Source organism: Echiichthys vipera, assembly GCF_963691815.1.
Source record: "Echiichthys vipera genome assembly, chromosome: 20".
NCBI lineage: Eukaryota > Metazoa > Chordata > Actinopteri > Perciformes > Trachinidae > Echiichthys > Echiichthys vipera.
In genome coordinates this window covers 27,302,979-27,321,809 of record NC_139845.1, presented here as the reverse complement: position 1 = coordinate 27,321,809, position 18,831 = coordinate 27,302,979, and positions in this window count along the sequence as shown.

The window sequence follows — 18,831 nt, the reverse complement described above, 5'->3', positions numbered from 1 at the left end:
ATAGAATCAAGTTCTGAACGTTGTTTTCAGTTAACCACACGACTAGCGAATCCAAAGCGATAAGGACGAGCGACACTACGTGACGGACAGGCCCTTTGACCCAATCAGAGCCTTTGAAAAGCGGGCTAAGCATGTCAAGGGAGCCGGAAAGACCTCCAAGCATGCTGGAGATGTAGTCCTTCCATTCAGCGGTTACTTTCAGGATGCATCCTGGCAGCCCTTCTCTTTCCTTTTGTTCCTGTGTTTTCTCTCCCTCTGTCTGTGTTTCCCTGTATGTGTCTCCCCTCTCTGTGTTTGTTTTTGGAAGCTGGATGCATGGTTTCCGGACAAGCTGTTCCAGGTGGAAACAATCTTCACTAATCACCTCCCTGCAGTATATTAAGTCGAACGTGAGACTCGTTCATTGCTGGATCGTTGCATCAGCTGAGTGGTATCGTTTTGTGATCTTTGGCTTCCAATGTAACTAGTTATTCTACTCTGTGTACCTATGTGTAATTGCTCCTGTGCTTCTTTACCTAAGTCACCCGTGATCCTGTCTGCCTGTCTGCCTTCCTGCCTGCCTACTCCCGCTTTTGTTCTCCCTGTGACCTCCTCGCATTTGTTTTGAACAGAAGGACGCCATAGCCTCATGGAGAGACGCTCTATTTGGAGTTGAGAATTCACCAACACTGGACACGCTCAGGAGAGCACTGCACTCACTTCGCCCTCATTCCTTTCCCCTTGTGCACTGGGAACTTTTGTATATAGTATTGTCACCAATTAAAACACTTAAACCTGACTCTGTTTTCCGTGTCTTCATTTGAGTCCCACTTCTCTGTGTTTTACAGTTTAGTCATGACAAAAAGGAATCTAACACGGACGTCTGTGGCTAAGTGACAGAGTGATCGTCCTCCACTCAAGAGATTGGCGGTTCGATCCCCACCTCCCCCGGTCCACATGTCGAAGTGTCCTTGGCAAGACACTGAACCCCGAATTGCTCCCCGTGCGGCGCATGGGTGTGTAAATGTGGTGTGAATGGTTAGATTAGATGGTATGTAGATGTCCACTGCCATCAGTGTGAATGTCTGTGTGAATGGGTGAATGTGACAAACAATGTGAAAGCGCCTTGAGTAGTCAGAAGATTAGAAAGGGGCTATATAAGTACAAGTCCATTTACCATTTATACACCCTGTTGGGGAAATAAAAGAACTACATCTACAAAACTCAGTCAGACTGTATGGCTCAACATGATTAAACTAAAAATATTGAGGATTACACTGCATGTGTAACTAAAGGGTGTCACATTGTCAGAAAGAACATACTTTAATTAGTTAAACAAACACTACAGTTAAATAGCTTTAGCTGTCAGTATGAAACATATAAATAAAATGTATAACAAATGTTAAAGAAAATACTGCTGCAATTCTTCAATGAATAAAATACTTAAGTAAGTGCAACTGCAGCATTAACTTTGGTCTATAGCATTTGCCCATTCAAAATTCGCAGGTAGGGGTTGTTGAAATCGTGTCGGGAGCTGGGTTTGCACAGCTTGTTTTTGTCAAAGCAACACCTGGATGGTGCCTTTTAAATTAATGTTCATAACTAACCTGGAATCCGAAGTTATCCCATATTTTGGATTTGAATGACGGTGAAGCGTGTAGGCTCAAGTTTCAGTATGCAGTTTGCTCTCTGTTTGCTGGCAATCGATCCACACAGCCGTACTCGCGGGGCATCCTGTGCTACGGCTATGGCTGCCTGCTGCAGCCTGCTCTGCTACTCTCACCATGACTCTCACTCGCTGGTGGCTATGCTACGCATTGTGCGAGCCGAGCCAGAGGCTTAATCTGAACACACAAAACAAGACTGTACATTCGCCATATTAGCGCTATGTATGCTACATTTACGGACCGCCCACCTCTGTATCTGCCCAGAAGTGCCTGCACTGTGACGGTTCGGTACGAATATGTGTATTGTTAAACCCCTACCACATACTGCTTCAGCTGAGCAAGATGGGCGCAAGGCTTGATGGTAGGCTACTGCCGGAGCCAGTTCCTGTAGCTGAGAGTGAGAGAGACTTTATCACACCAGTGTTTCCCATTCCCATAGACCAATGTGTGCCGCAGATATTGTTCTATTAATTCATCTCTGCATAGCACTCTTTCTCCCTGTCATTCTTGTTCACACACACACACACACACACGCACATCACCTGCTTGTGTGCGACAGTCCTGCGGTGATGTGCACACCAGTGTTGGTAACGTTACTTTGATAAAGTAATTAGTTATAGTTACTCACTACTTGTTCCAAAAGGCAAGTTACTACAACTGAATTACTCTACAATAAAAGTAACTAGTTACTGTTCAAAAAAAGTTGCTGTATGTCATGGAATTTGGATTTTTCTGAGCGGTTTTCACAAGAAATTTGAAATCAGTAGAACAGGCAGGTACATAACTGAAGAATTAATAATAATCAATGAGTGAAGTATCAAAGATCATGTGTTAGCGTGTGTATTAGTAATGATTAATGAGAGTGTGATAATAAGACGCAATAAGTATAATCATTTAAGAGTGTGATAGTATGTGCCTCTGCTATTATTTAACCAGGCCCAAGGCTTCTGCAAAACACCAGCACACGAACATGGCAGTCAGTCAAGGTCACCAGATATGAAATAGCCAGCTTGCACAAACGCACCTAGCAGCTAGTTAAGATTAGAGTAGTGCCTTTCGCAAAACAACACCATATAAGGAGTCAGGGTACGAGGGAGGATGAGTGTGTGTGCTTTTTCACAGATAAAGAAGAAAGTCCTGCGAAACAGATGATACCCCGAGGCGCGGGGGTGGAAGAAGGAGGAACCAACGGCTGCTTTTGCAATACACATATGCACGCACAAGCGGACACATAAACCACGCCTTTGTAACAAGTATAAATAATGGAGTAGTTATAATAGATATCAGAACTTCTTGCCTCTGATCATGGGTACTGTGTTGCACACAGTTACTCTAGATAGAGAATAGAACATTTCTCCAGACGTCTGTATCATCCGATGTCCATCTGCTAATAAATGCCTGCTCTCGCACTAAACTGCCAACCACTCTACTGACTCAGGAAGCCTCCTGTAGAATTTGAATTACGCAATATATACTCTGTGAGGTCCTTCTGATTTGACTAAAGTATTGTGTGTAAAATTCCTACAATAACCTTCAATATTTATTGCACATCAACATACCGTGGAAGGTTTATCCTGCACTTCAAGTATTATCTTTGTAACAAAGGTATATACAAACAGTATAAGTAAATAATATAAAGTGTGTTTAACTCTACATCAACTTAAATCAAACTCTCACAACCTGAGACAACTGGTCAAGTAAACAACCTGTACTTCCAAGTATTTTGTTCACAACAAAAGTCAACATAACCAAAAAAGTGCATTTAACTATGTAGTCTAATTAAATAAATCAAACTCCCAATTTCAGACGACTGGTCTGGTAGACTTTCTTAAGTTTTTTCTTTAAAAGTAAACAGTTAAACGATATAAAGTGTGTTTACAGTAACTGTAGCAAATTAAATAAATCAAACTCTCACAACTTGCTTTAAAGATTGAACCATATCTCTTAGATATTCACCTAGCCATCCATACACTGCTTCCATAAAACTCATCTATTCATGTATCCATCATGTATCCAGCTAACCCAAGTAGCCTAACCATTGTACCTCTTCAACAAATGACTGTATCTAAGAAGCAGCAGCATTTCAAACCTCTTGTCAGTCAGCCTGCTTCTCTTTAGGGGGTGGAGGTATAGGTGTTTTTGGCCACTAGCTTTGTAGATGTTACTATGTGTCGTTATGAGATGCTTCACTACATTAGAAGTGCTTACAACAAATGTCGACAAGGTCTTCGCTCCTGGACATAATGTACACTTTACATGCACGTTCCTGCTTTTGACTTGCTTTTTGTAGTGCTTAAATCGCCACTTAGAAAATGCCAACTTTTCATTGGATTGCTGCGCACTCGCCATTTCTGCTGATTCTTCAAATCAGTTTGGTGCTTGTGTGTGTGTGTGTGGGGGGGGGGGGGGGGGGGGGGCATTGTGTGTAGAAACACTGGCTCTGATTGGCTACCATAAAACATGACTCTACCTTACCCAATCACTAATCTGGTTCTTAACCCAGCCAGTCTCCTCGCTGCAATCGGATTACGCACTTGATTCAACCAATTCATAGTAACGCACCGCACATTAACTATAAACAATAGTGGCGTTAGTAACGTTGTTATACTTAAACACCGTAACTCGCAACACTGGTGCACACAGTTTTGCTCTAACTTCGGGTTGGTTCTGAAATCTGAGCTAGTGATGTAACGATGCATCTTACGACGGATAAAATTGATTAAAATGTGTGAAAATTCAAATTGGTTGAGATGAAAAATAAATCAGATGAATAGCCTCTATCTACTTTTGACTTTATTTGTTGACCTTCTCAGGCAGTGAGTCCGTCAGACAGCAGTGCAAAGATATCGGTGGCCATACTAGGACGCGGTTCGAGGTCAGTTTTTGTCTTTTGGATGTGAAAGAAATTGAGCATCTTCATCCACTGATTTCCTGTCCTACGCGCTGTCATTGACACAGGCTGACAGCGATGCGGAGCAAGTTATTAAGTAAATAATTTCAGGAATGCCTCAGCACGCTACGGAGGCTAGTCTGTGTGTGCAGTTGAAGAGAGATGGAGGATGAACTCAGAGCAGAAAGCTGTAGCTGGTGATGGTCGGAGCGGAGAAGCAATTAGCAGTTAAGTTTTAGTAAATGTTTCATATTTCCTGAAGCTGGTTTGTTTCTGTAAACAGCTCATCTGTAACCTGGTACAGAGTGAAGTTGCTCTCCACTACACGCCCCAAAGGGTTATGAAAGCTGTCAGGTGCTGGCTTTCCTTGTCCAGGAATTCCGATGATAGGCCTTCCAGTACGGAGAACAGGAGCTGCCAGTGAGAGAGTCAACCATGGCTTGGATTCGGGGTATGGGGTGACGATCAGGGACTGACTTTTTGTTCAATTCAATTATATATATAGTGCCAAATCATAATAAAAGTTATCTCAAGACACTTTACAGAGTAGTATAGACCACACTCCATGACCTATTTATGATTTACATAGAACCAACAGTTTCCCCATTGAATACAGATGTAGAGAAAACCTTCCTATAACAGGCAGGAACGTCGGACAGACCCAGCTCTATGGAGGATGGCTATCTGTCTTGACCGGTTGGGGAGGAAGAAAAGGAGAGAGAAAGAGAGAAAAGACAACAGATGGACAGTGAGACAAAGACAGAGACAGAGACACACTTCCAGAGATGCAAGCTATCACAAAAAGTAACATCTATATCTATCTATAGTAATGTGAATATGACTTAAATGTTATGGCAGTTAATATAGCAGAATAGTAAGAAACAAGCACAGCTAAGGTGATTGAATATGAAAATGATAATTATCGTGGCAAACATGATCAATGATGAGTAGCGGTAATAACAGCTGCGATACAGCGCGACTCACCAGTGGTGGTGTTTTTATGGCTACAAATTTTATAGTTTATAAGACTAATGATAGTATATATGACTTGTAGTGATAATAGTAGCGTCACACAGGATCACGGCAGCAGGCACGACCACGATCAGCAGAGACCTGAGAGAGAACAAAGCCCAAACAACTCCAGGAAGAAGGGAAATTAATAACAGCCTGTGTTCAGCTCTCTGTAGCTCTTCAGTATTAAAGCCATATCCTTCTTTCGCACGCATACGACCGTTGAGGCATATGGGGAGCGTGAAGGAGTAGTCCAGCCCTATTCAACGAGTCCTGATATACTCTGATACTCCCTGATATATTTCTTACTGGGGTGGTGTTGTGCAGCATGATGTGATTGATTCCAGTGAGGGGATTGAGCCGATGTCGTCATTGTCGTATGCAAATGCGTGACATTCCTCTCTCAGTAGTTGTTTTGTGATCTCCTTTGCTCCTCGTTAAAGTGACTAAGGTCGACAGGACCAGGCGGGTTTAGGTCTTTTTTAAGTTGTCACTTGGTGCTGATGCTGTGTTAGTTGGTGGCTTTATTCCCTCTCCTCTTCTTATCTGCTCAACGCTGGCCGCATAGGCAGTTTTGAGTGTTTGCAGGTGACCAAAAACAGTGCGCTGGGTCAGGGTTACACTGTGCTTGTTTGTGCTGGCGATGGGGACTGGTACATAACCTGACCTTTACTGGAGACACTGACTAGACCCTCCTCTATTACTACCCCCTCTGGGAATGTCGGTTCTTCACTTCGGACTAGAAGTAGGTTTTGGCCATGATACTGCGCCCCAATGTTGACATTAACATACACTGTGGTGACCTGTTCAGCGCCTAGAGTGAGTGTTCTTTTTCTGTGTGTACAGTTCCTACATCTTCCTCACTAATAGGGTCATGGATAAGCTGAAGCACTGCTTGTGCTGTCTTGACTGTTATCTGGAAGGCTTGATACATAGTATGGATGGTCTCTGTCCTTTTTGTCTGACTACCCTCTTATGTTACTTCCTCTATCATATTGCAGCCAATTATGGGCTCTACTGCTCGGATGGGTCACACTAAAACTAGAAGTGGCTTTGTCATGGCGGATTTCTTTCCTCGGAAGATCGATGCCATCTGGTTCCCTCGGATTTGTCTGTAGGAGGGCGTCGTCTGATGGCTCCGTGACTCTTTTGCAGTGGATCCAGGTGGCCCTCTCTGCGTCCTTTACTGCGGTTTCTGTGATGAGCAGCACCTGGTAAGGCCCGTTCCACCTTCTTGATCGCCAAGATTTCCTTCTCAGATCTTGGACCGCTACCCAGTCACCTGGATCCATCTGCTTGTGAATATCAGAGAGAACAGAGGTTAGATGAGTACAATATCGCAGCATCTCATCTTCACTACACCCTGTCTCAGGGAATTGCCTTCGCTCAGACCCAATCCCAGTTCGCAAAGGCCGACCGAACAGGATTTCAAACGGGCTGAGATTATTTCTGGACCTGATTCTCCCCCTCATGTACATCAACACGAAGGGGAGGGCCTTTGTCCAGGGCAGTTTTGTTTCCTTACAGCTTTTAGCTAGTTGGTTCTTTAGGGTCCCATTTCATAGCTGCAATGCCGCCTCAGGTCAAAACCGAGGTACTGACTGATGTTTTTAAGCGGGGTGTTTACAAAAGGGGTCCCATTGTCGCTTGATATTCGTGAGGGCACTCCCCATCTGGGAAGTATCTGTGTTAGTAAGGCTTTTGCCACTGCTGACGCGTCTTGCTTTGAAGTGGGAAAAGTCTCTACATACTTTGAGAACATGTCGACCATGACTAGGCAAAATTTCTCTCCCTCACTTGGTGTTAGTTCTATGAAGTCCATTTGTAAGTGTTCAAAAGGTCTCGCTACACAACAGTGAGTGTTAGTGTGGGTAGATAGTAGGTAGGCAGCAAAGTTTAGTGAAGCATACACTTCCTGCAAGTTTTGCGATGGCCGCAGCAGCGTGAGCGTGAGCGTTTGATGCAGACTCTGACTACTCTACTGATTTAAGCTGTTAAAACATTGTTAAGGCCGAGCTTTACATTACATTACGAAGTGACAAACAAACATCTTAACCGCTAAGACTTGGGCAATCGGGACTTCTCTGTAGCAATCGAGACCCTTTAAAAATTTGCATCATGACATCGACGGATATCACACTGAAATCCATTTGGGAAGCGATTCACCAAATGAAAGGACAAATCTCCACTGAAGTCAATGCCCACTTGGACCTCAAAATTGGGGGTGTGCAGGCAGGCCTCATGGATATCCAGCAAACACTACACGCTGTTACGGGCCAAGTCGTGGAGTTACAACAACGGGTAAGCTCTAATGAAGACGATGTCTCCAAACTCTCGGTGAGGATGGGCGCACTGGAGAAAGATAGTGCTTACCTGAAGGAGAAGGTGGAGGATCTTGAAAACCGGAGCAGACGGTCCAATCTTCGCTTTCTAAATGTCCCAGAAAAAAGTGAGATGAACGACATGGTGGCCTTCGTGAGTCGGCGGCTGATCCCTGCACTCTTCGGGGAGGAGAACTTCCCCACTGCGCCGGTGGTGGAGAGGGCGCACCGTACTCCAGCGGTGTCCAGCGGGTCCGGTGGGTCCGACAACAGGTCCAAACCCGGCTTCCCAAGACCGATCATTGTGAAGTTTACAAACTTCCAGGACAAGGTGAAGGTTATGCGCTTGGCCAGGGAAAGGGGACATCTGTCATTTGGAGGAGTGAAAGTCTTCATCTACCCGGACTTCAGTCCGCAGACCGTCAAGAAGCGCCGTGAGTTTGACGAGGTTAAAAAAAAGCTCCGGGCCGCGGACATAAAGTATTCCCTGCTTTATCCAAGCACGCTGAGGGTTATCGTGGATGAGAAGCCACAACTTTTTCACTGCTGCAAAGAAGCTGATGCATTCTTTCAGGATCTTCCTCCAGGATAAGCGATATAAGTAAGACTTCCCTCAGCGAATGCTCGCTCTTCTTTCCTTATCTGTGCCAGAACACTGGCCTTGCGATAATTATGTTAAACGCTGATTCATTTTGTTTGAGAACTTTTGAGAAAGATTATGGCCAGACGAGGTGGGTCCTCTGTGTTTGCCGTAAAGTGCCTCCCGTAAACCACATGTGCTGTTAGGAAGTGTCGTAAAGAGGCAACGCTTATAGTTCAATGACTCAGTAAAATTATAGGCCTAAAAGTTACGGGATAATTCATTTCATTTTATTTTTATTTTTGTTCAGAGGAAAATTTAAAAAATTTTAAAAATTTAAATTTAATATTTAAGGAATATATCTAAATAAACAGTAACAGGAATTCTGAAACAAATAATCTGAGTAGTCAATGTCTGCAGGCATTCGCTTTCATTTATGGTTTTTATTTTGATGATTTATGGTATTCGTTTTGTAATGTCCTTGTGTGTGTGTGGGGGTGTGTGGTATGAGTGTATATGTTTTTTGTGTTGCTTTGAGTGTGGTTGTCTGTCTTGTGTCGTGTCGTTGTTTGCCTGTCTATATTGGCCCCAACTCTCTGACCATACACCTGCTCTCCATGTTTCTGAAATAGAGTACTATGCACAATTATGACAGCGATAACTCATCCTCATCAGAAGAGGCTCTTGACTTGGATCTAGATGTGCCTCAGTTTGCTGATTATAATCCCCAATATAGGATGGACCTGGATCCAGACAGTAATATTGTCAATAATAATTGTGCATACTATACCGATACAACATTTAATGAGAAGGTTACAATGCAGGACAATCTGTCTCTAGTTCACTTTAACAGCAGAAGTCTATATTGTAATTTTGAAAGCATGAAGGATTATTTGTCTCAATTTAAATCACCTTTTAATATGATAGCAATCTCAGAGACATGGATACACGAGGATAAAGGTACAGACTTTAAAATGAATGGATATGAAATGTTTAGTGTGAACAGACAGAATAAGAAAGGAGGGGGTGTGGCTTTATATATTGATAGAAATATGGACTGCAAAATGATTGATAACATGTCACTTGCAGTGGAAGAGGTTTTTGAGTGTATAACCGTAGAAATTGTATTACAAAAAAGGAGGAATATGCTGGTAAGCTGTATTTACAGAGCGCCGGGTTCCAATATAAAGATATTTAAAGACTGGATGGAAAGGTTATTTTCGATTAACACCAAACATGACATTATATTATGCGGAGACTATAATATTGACCTAATAAATGCACAAAAACATAAGGGTACGGAGGAGTTCACTGATACAGTGTTTAGCATGAATCTGTATCCATTAATCACAAAACCATCCAGAATAACGGCACATAGTGCTACATTAATTGATAATATATTTACCAATATTTTGGATAGTAAAATTGTGAGTGGTTTGTTGTTAAACGATATCAGTGATCACCTTCCTGTCTTTATGGTGTATGACGTGAACTGTAAACTGATAAAAGAAAATGGTGTTAGTTACTGTCGGATCAAAACCGAGCAATCTTTACGAGATCTAAAGGTTGACTTAGCGTCTTACAATTGGGAATCTATTTATGATGAGCCAGATGTAAATAGAGCTTACAACTCCTTCTTGGAAATATTTATTACTCTTTACGATAAACATTGTCCAATCAGAAAATCCAGAAAGAAAAAGCACCTAAATACTCCATGGATAACAAAAGGACTGTTAAACGCATGCAAAAAGAAAAATTACTTACATAAACAATTTCTTAAGTACAGGACTATTGAAGCTGAAATTAAATACAAAAAATATAAAAATAAATTAACAAGCATCTTAAGAGAAAGTAAAAAAGATTATTACACTAAATTACTTAATAGTAAAAGAAACAATATCCGAGATATGTGGAAGACACTGAATGGTATAATTGGAGGCAGCTCTAATAGTCCTTGTTATCCAGAGTACTTTGTGGAAGATGGCAAAGTTATCAGTGATAAGGAGGAATTTGTGGAGCGATTTAATAGTTTTTTTGTGAATATTGGACCTGAACTTGCAGGAAAAATTCCAACTGATAATGAACCAATGGGTAACCTAATAGAAACAAATTCCAAGTCACTGTTTCTCACCCCGACAGATGAGAAGGAGGTCTTGGAGACAATAAGGAAATGCAATAACAAAACATCACAGGACATCAATGGCATAGACATGAAAACAATTAGGAACGTAGCAGAAGTCATTGTCAGACCATTTACACACATTTGCAACTTGTCATTTCAGTGTGGACAATTTCCCTCCAAAATGAAAACAGCAAAAGTCATCCCTTTATTCAAATCAGGAGATAAGCACTGTTTCACAAACTACCGTCCAGTCTCCCTTTTGCCTCAGTTTTCAAAAATATTGGAAAAATTATTTAATTTTAGACTAAGTCAATATGGCTTTAGACAGGGTCGCTCAACATCGCTTGCCCTGATTGAACTAGTGGAAGAAATAACAAATTGCATTGAAAAAAAGAAATTTATAATTGGAATCTTCATCGATTTGCAAAAAGCTTTCGATACAATTGACCACAGTATTTTGCTGAATAAACTGGGAAAATATGGCATTAGAGGGACACCACAAAACTGGCTACAGAGCTATTTGCAAGACAGACAGCAGTTTGTACAGGTTGATCAACAAAAATCTACTTATAGAACTGTATTGTGCGGGGTGCCTCAAGGTTCCATTTTAGGACCAACTCTGTTTTTAATGTACATCAATGATATTTGTAGCATATCCACAATTATGAAATTTATACTTTTTGCTGACGATACAAATATTGTTTGCTCCGGTGAGAATTTCAAGACACTTTTGACTAACATCACTCAAGAACTTCATAAGTTAAACAATTGGTTTAATATAAATAAATTATCATTGAATTTAAAAAAGACAAAACTTATGCTTTTTGGATATCGGAAAAAAGATATGCCAGTACAAGTAACTATTAACGGCACTATTATTGATAGAGTGCAACAGAATGTTTTCTTGGGTGTTGTAATTGATGAAAAGCTCTCTTGGAAACCTCACATAAGTCACCTGCGTTCAAAAGTGGCAAAATGTGTTGGTGTGATGAAGCGATGTAGCCTGTTACTCAATCAAAATGCTTTATTTATTCTTTATCACTCCTTCATAATGTCATATTTAAATTATTGTTTGGAAGTGTGGGGAAATTGCTACAAGACAAACTTGCTACCGCTCGTCACTCTTCAAAAACGAGCCATTCGAATTATTCACAAAGTCAAATACAATGACCACACCCATCCACTTTTCCTTAAGTCATTTAACTTAAAATTAGCTGACTTGGTGAATTATAAAACTGCGCAAATTATGTACAGGGCATCTAAAAATATGCTGCCGGGTAACATTCAAAACCTATTTAGAGATAGAGATGCTCATCACACATATAATTTGAGAGGATGTAATCAGTTGTACCAACCAAATGTAAGGACAGCCCTTAAATCTATGTGTGTCTCGGTGAGGGGAGTCATTGTGTGGAACAAACTGGCAGAGGAAGCGAAAAGTTGTGGAAATCTCATTCAGTTTAAAATAATATTCAAAAGAAATATGATGTGTGAGTACCAGAAGGATTTGCCGGACTGACGCCGTTTTTTTGGGGGGGTTTTTTGCGCACTCCTCAAGCTGGGGCTCCACAGCCACGCAGGCACGCACACACACACACACACACACACACACACACACACGGGTGCGCATTCACGCACACACACGCGGCGGGCGCACACACGGACACACCCATTGTCCGTCTAGGCGTCTGTCTATCGCTCTGCCTACCTGTCTGTATAGATGCCTGCCTGTCTCTCAGTCTGAGGATCTGTCTGTTTGTCTAAACACCTGTCTGTCTGAATGCCTGTCTATCTGTCTAATTGCCTGTCTGGCATTTGCTCTGTTGCCTATATGTTCTGGAGGGAAGAGGGGGTGTAGAAGCAGGAAAAGTTTGGGCCTGTCTGTCTGTTTGTCTGTCTATATGTCTGTTTTGTTTGTCATGTATATCTGTTTGTGTCACTACAATATATTGTATTGTTATAATATGTTATTTTGGGTTGGGTGGTGCTGGGTGAGGGGTTGGAAATTTATAAGCGTTGCTTCCTTCCATCCCCTTTTCAGACTGTATGTGTAAATTGTTAATTCTTCTTTTTTCTCTTCTCAATGTGTTGTTTTTTTTTTTGTTTGTTTGTTTGTTTTTTTTTGTTTTTTTTTTTGTTTTTTTCTCATCTTTGGATTACAAGTCTGAAATAAATGAATAATACAAATGTGTGTGTGTTTTCTAAGCATTCAATAGCCTGCAGTGCGGAATTTAAACTGTGTCATGGAGAGAATGTGGATGTGTTGGTGTATTTACGTGTTCCGTTCGGATGGCCTGTGTCCGGTCCAGATGCGCCCCTCACTCTCCCCAGCCCTCCGGCCAGTCAATTGCCCCTGTGTCGGAATCCCTGCTGTCCATGCTTTCCGCAGATGAAATAGCTTCTCGCCCCCTTGGCCCTCGGCCACGCCCTCTGCCTTTTTCACAACCTCTGTGGTGATTGTCTCTTTGTGGTAGGTCAGAAATGCTGGCAAAAAGTCAGGAGCTCCGCTGCATATTTCTGTCCTCCATCCTTGACCTTGGGGAACAGGGCGGCAGTTTTTTCATGTTCATCACGCTGTTCAGGTTTTTGCTCCTGGTGTAGTGGGAGCCAGCTCGTGCAAGTAGGTGGGGGAGTTGTGTAGATGATCGCGATCGCCGGGGGCCGAGTCCTCTGCCTCTTCCCCTGGATCTGCCTGTCGTGGTGGCCGGCTGGCCACCTCTCCCCCTCACCAGTGCAGCCAGGTCGTCGAGGGGGTAGAGTGGTTGGTGCGGTTGTGGTGCAGGCTGGGCAGCCTCTTGGATCTGGGGCTGAGCCTGCTGAGCCTGCTGCTGGTTGGCTGGCTGGTTGGGGAGCCAGCCTGGTCGGAGGAGCCGAGTCGGGGTCGAGGATCGCATCTAGTTTAAGACACAGAGAAGAAGGAGGGGGAGGAGAGGTTACCCTTTCCCTGCCTGTGTGCTGCCTTCTGTCTCTCAGCCTGGCTTCCTGTAGCCAGCTATATCTCGTCGGCCCAATCAGCTTTGAAAGACTCCTTTCTTCTGCCCCTCCTGCTCTTTTGCTTTTCCCTGTCATCTTTCTCATTCTGCCTGAGGTTACTTTTCAGAATCCAATTGTCTGTGACTAAAACTGCCTGTATTGGGAAAACCGCACTCAGTGGACCAAAATTTTAATTGGCCAACGCATGATTCACCGTAGTTTTGTTCATGTACTGGAGATTTGGGCCTAGGGCTACGCCTTCGTCGCGTATGCTCTGAGTTGGCCCATCTCGCTTAGTTTAGGTCTGTCTAGAGTCGCACTGGCGTGTCAATTATGGGCTTTATTGTTCCTCTGAGGATGCTATTTCTATGTTTCACTGGTAGTAAGTTTGGGCCTAGCTTACCTTAGTTATGCTAAGCTCGTCTTTAGTGATATTGAAATCCATTGAACCGTTAACTCTTTAGCTTTAATGCTAGCTAGATTAGCTTTAGCTATATTGGTAATGCTAACTTTGGTTATGGCAATACCCACAGTCTAATTTTGATATGCTATTTTTCTCAATGCTAATTAGCTTAGCATTAGCTATGTTAGTTATGCCAAGCTAGTCTATGGTAAAACCCACAGTCTAAATTGATATGCTAGGTTTTTTTGCTCAATGCTAATTAGCTTAGCATTAGCTATGCTAGTTATGCTAAGCTAGTCTATGGCAATAGCCAAAGTCTAATTTGATATGCTAGTTTTTAGCTCAATGCTATTTAGATTAGCATAAGCCATTCTAGTTATGCTAAACTAGTCTTTGGTAATAGGTGCAATCAATCGTAAATGCTAACACTTAGCTTAGCCTTTCTGGTAGCTATGCTACTAGGGCCTATAGCTAAATGCTAGTCTCTCTCAGCTGGTGCTATCTGTTGCACCCCCCTCCTGTCTGGCGGTCTGCCAAACCACTCCTGGCAAAAGTGACGTGTACCAAGAATTTAAACTGCACAACGTTTGATTCAAAATGGCGACCAGGTTCTAAAATGGCTGGCCACAAAGGCCACGCCCAATACCTAAATTTCAACTGCGCCCCAACTCCAAAATGGCGATTGATAGCACAACCACACCTATTTCCGATTTTCTTCTGTTCCACTGTTCCAAAATGGCGATTGGCCTTCATAGCCACACCCAACTTTTGAATTTCAATTGTCAAAATGATTACGTCCGCAAAACTTCATTTGTTTGATTCACAGCATGTATGTAACAATTCTATTTTGCTTTTTTTTCTCTATTTGGATCACAGCTGAGTCATATTACCCTTTTCTACTCGGATCCATGAAAGCCAGCTGCTCAACATGCTGATAGCAGTTTGCCAAGGCACATACAGTATCTCATTGGTCATCTGGTCAGTCAAAACATGTCTTAAACGAACGCACACACATTTGCACACACACACACACACACACACACACACACACAGGCCTGCAACATTCATTCCAATGCAAACATCCTTGATAAAAGTGGGTCAGTCAGTGATTCACCCGATTTTACCCGTTCAAAGATTTTCTAGAATCCAGTTTATGGATCTACATATATATTTATGGGTTACAGATTTTTTTTTTTACAGATCTATATATTTATCGATCTATAACTTTATTTCCGACAGTAATTTTACCTTATTAATTGGTGCTTTACATATCATACATGCAGTGGTTATATGAGTATATATATATATATATATATATATATATATATATATATATATATATTCCTGTGGAAGTTTCCACCCTACCGACTGAATTACTTTATTTAGTTCTAGTTATTTATTGCTGTTAAAAACAATCTCTCCCTATATTATCTTATGCTCCCTCTTCCATCAGCGCGTAGGAAAGGGAGGATAGTACTGTTGATGTGACCTTGAGCTAAAACAAAGCCTTTACACACTCTCCTCTTTCAACAGCTGTCGAACATGAACGCACACACACAAAGATGGGGTAGAGAGGGAAAGAGAAAAAAGAGACGCACATGGGAACAACGCACATATAGACTTACAACAAACTATCTACCATACTGTCCGGAATCACCTCTTACTTTGCTCATGAGCTAACCAGAAACGTTGCTGTAAATCACCTCAAACAGACTCGAACTGTGAGACAACGTTTTCACAAACCAGTACTACTAATCAGACTCGAACTGAAAAGAGAGCTGCTGATCAGACTGCTGGCCGGCCCTCGCACAGACTCTCACTGTACGTCAAAAAACAGAAAGACTCGAACTTCCTGCAGAGGAGGGTCACGCACCCTCGTCTTCTAGGGCCCTAGTGGACGTCAACAAACAAACAAATGGACTCGAACCATTTGCGGAAGAGGGGCTGGCAACCCTCGTCCTCTAGACGTCAACAAACAAAAAGAAACTCATCGGAGATTATTGAAGAGATCCTCCGCTGAGTTCAGTAGGCACCAGCAGTGAGAGGACACGCCTGCTGTTGGACGTTAGGCCCCCACTTCTCAGCTGAATTTGTGGCGAGGTTGAGGAAGGAGCTTCACTCCATCTTGCACAGGTTTCACCGTCAGTCCTGTCCAGCCTGTGCCTCTCACTCCGGGTGCCCCCAGGGACCCTAAATTGTTGTGGAAATAGATTCTTCAATAAAGATCAACCAACAGGATCAGCTTTTTCTCCGTGGTTTATTTTGCCAAAGCCTTTTCCTCTGCAGACAAAAATACGTTCTCGAAATCTGTATTAGGTCTTTATTTGACTGCTGTGGTGGTGGTGGTGGTGATGACGGTGGTGACTCCATCACTAAAGTGATGATGGCATATGATGCTGTACAGCATAGCTGATAGGTGGATGGGGTCATCATAAAGGTCTTCAGTTTGTAGGGCAGGGAGTTGCTCTCCTCTAATAGTGGCAATATTATGAAGAACACATGCCACAATATCACAAGCCCTCTCAGGGGTCACCCTGAGGTGACGTAGGTACTGGAAATGGGCTTTCAGCAGACCTATGGTCATCTGAACCCGGTTGAAGTTCTTTTGGGGGCCTGGTTCAGGGTCAGGGAAGGGGTCAGCAGCCTAGGTTGGCATGGGTAACCCCTGTCACCCAGCAGATGGCCATCAAACTCTCCTGTAATGTATAGTGTATACATTAGTGTATATTAAAAGGAGGGAGACAAGTAAATTATACAGTATTGGTCCCGACCAGGTTAGGTTCATAGAGTATGTTACCATGACCAACTGACCGAGAGCTTAAGTTACCTCTCTCTGTGAAACAGGCCAGAGTTACCCCTCTTTTTCTGGTTTCATTTACTTTTCTTTGTGAAACGGAAAACTCAGTTTACCTCATTTCAGGGTTAACAGACTCAGAGTTTTCACTAAACCTGCTTTGTGAAACAGACCCCTGGTCTCTGGGAAACACTGGACACCCACTGTGTCTGAACACCTTTCAAACACCAACATCAAACACTGCCTCATCTGCTGGTCTCTGATTCAACCGTCTCATAGAACTCCCTGTAGGTGATGGTGTGGTATTTGCCAAAGTCCGGTCACGCTCAGCATCGATGCCCATGCCCCTTTTTGTCAGCTATGGCAGCAGTCACAAAGGCGGGCATACTGACAGTACTGACTGAACAGCACCTCCGTCTGACTCCACAATTGTGCAAACTGACAAGGAAATAAATCTGAGGTAGATTGTTATTTATAAGCTATTAAAAAATTACATTTTATCTATGTTACCATGTCACATTAAAAAAAACCCCAAACAGACACAAAATATTTATCTACTTCAAATTTTTCATGTGGTATTGACACATCTACGTCTCAGTGCCTGCATATGGGTTATCTTTCTTCCTCCAAGAACCTTCTCAGCACCTTGCTGCCTCCTTTTCTTATTGAGTCTTTCATTCCCCTCCTGTGTCTTCCTGTACCCCCTCACTTTCCTGCCCCTGCCCACCATCAAGGTCCACCTTTGTCCGCAGGACTGACAGGTTCTCGGTTAGTGATTTTCCTTCTGAACCCCGAGTGTGGCAGCCGAGGACTTCTGCTGTCCCCGCTCTTTGGGACAGTGCACCCCATCCACTCCTCCAGGGGTGGCCCAATCAAGGTAAGGTCTGGGTGGTGCCATATGCCTTACATTTTTGGACAATACTCTGAACGGTACTTAGAGGGAGAGTTAAAGCCTTTGAAATCTTTTCATATCCTTCTCCTATCTTGTGCTATCCACAACTTGTGCTATTTATACCGGAGCTCTTTTGAAAGCGTCTTTCCAACCATGGTGAATTATTTGCGAATTATATGCACTGATAGGAGTTGAATTCTCAAGGAACAGCTGAACAGCTGTGTTCACTTATCCACTGTTTATTTATGAGGCTGAGCTTGTTGAATAGTTTTTTTGTTGCTTGTTTTGTTTTTGCTTTTTGTTTTTGTTTTGTGAATATAGCTACATCATTTTTGTTTTATTGATATAGTTGTTTTGTTTTAATAATATAGTGTGATCATATTATTTGTTTTAATTTCTGTTGCTGCCTGTGTGGACCTAAGGAAGAGTAGCTACCACTTTGTGGAAGCTAATGGGGATCCAAATAAAGAATACGCTGCATCTGTGTCAATTGTTTTTATATATTTTGATTAAAAATAAAAACTCTGCAATCTGCACATTGTTTGGGAGATTTATTATTCAGCAAAGATAGAGCATTAAATCATCTCAGTATAACTTTTATGCTCCAAACATGGTTTAGTGTATATATCTCCATCATCACCACAATGTTTTAAAGTCATTATGTGTCTCACAGAGAACGTATTCTGTCTCAATTCTGAAATCTCAAGTCGCTATCTTTGATTCCTGTCAGCAAGCTGCTCATTAGAGTCTGGATTTAAAAGCAGCAACGGTGTGAGTCCAATATTCTTATATTTGTAGTAAATATTGGTGGAAAACCCTCACACAATTCATCTGTTGCTTTGATGAAATCTACCAGAGTAATTGAAAACACCTGTGTGGGTGTTCAGGGGCTTCAACCGTTAACTCTTCCATTGGTTCATGTAGCTGTCTCAGTTACCGTCTCTCTTAATTGGCTATTCTTAGTTGAGCTCCCATCCCCGTCTCTCTGCTGACTGAAGAAGTGAACGATGTGAAATTATACATACATATTCAGAAAATTTATGACAAGTGTAGAATATGTACTAAATGCAGTATATCAGTGTTTTCCTTTATTTTAGTTCGTGAGTTGACGTTGTGAATATATCGAGCCACCTTAAAAGTCAAGATGATAACAAACTATTTGCTTTCATCATCTTTTTTGAATGACATACACTTTAATA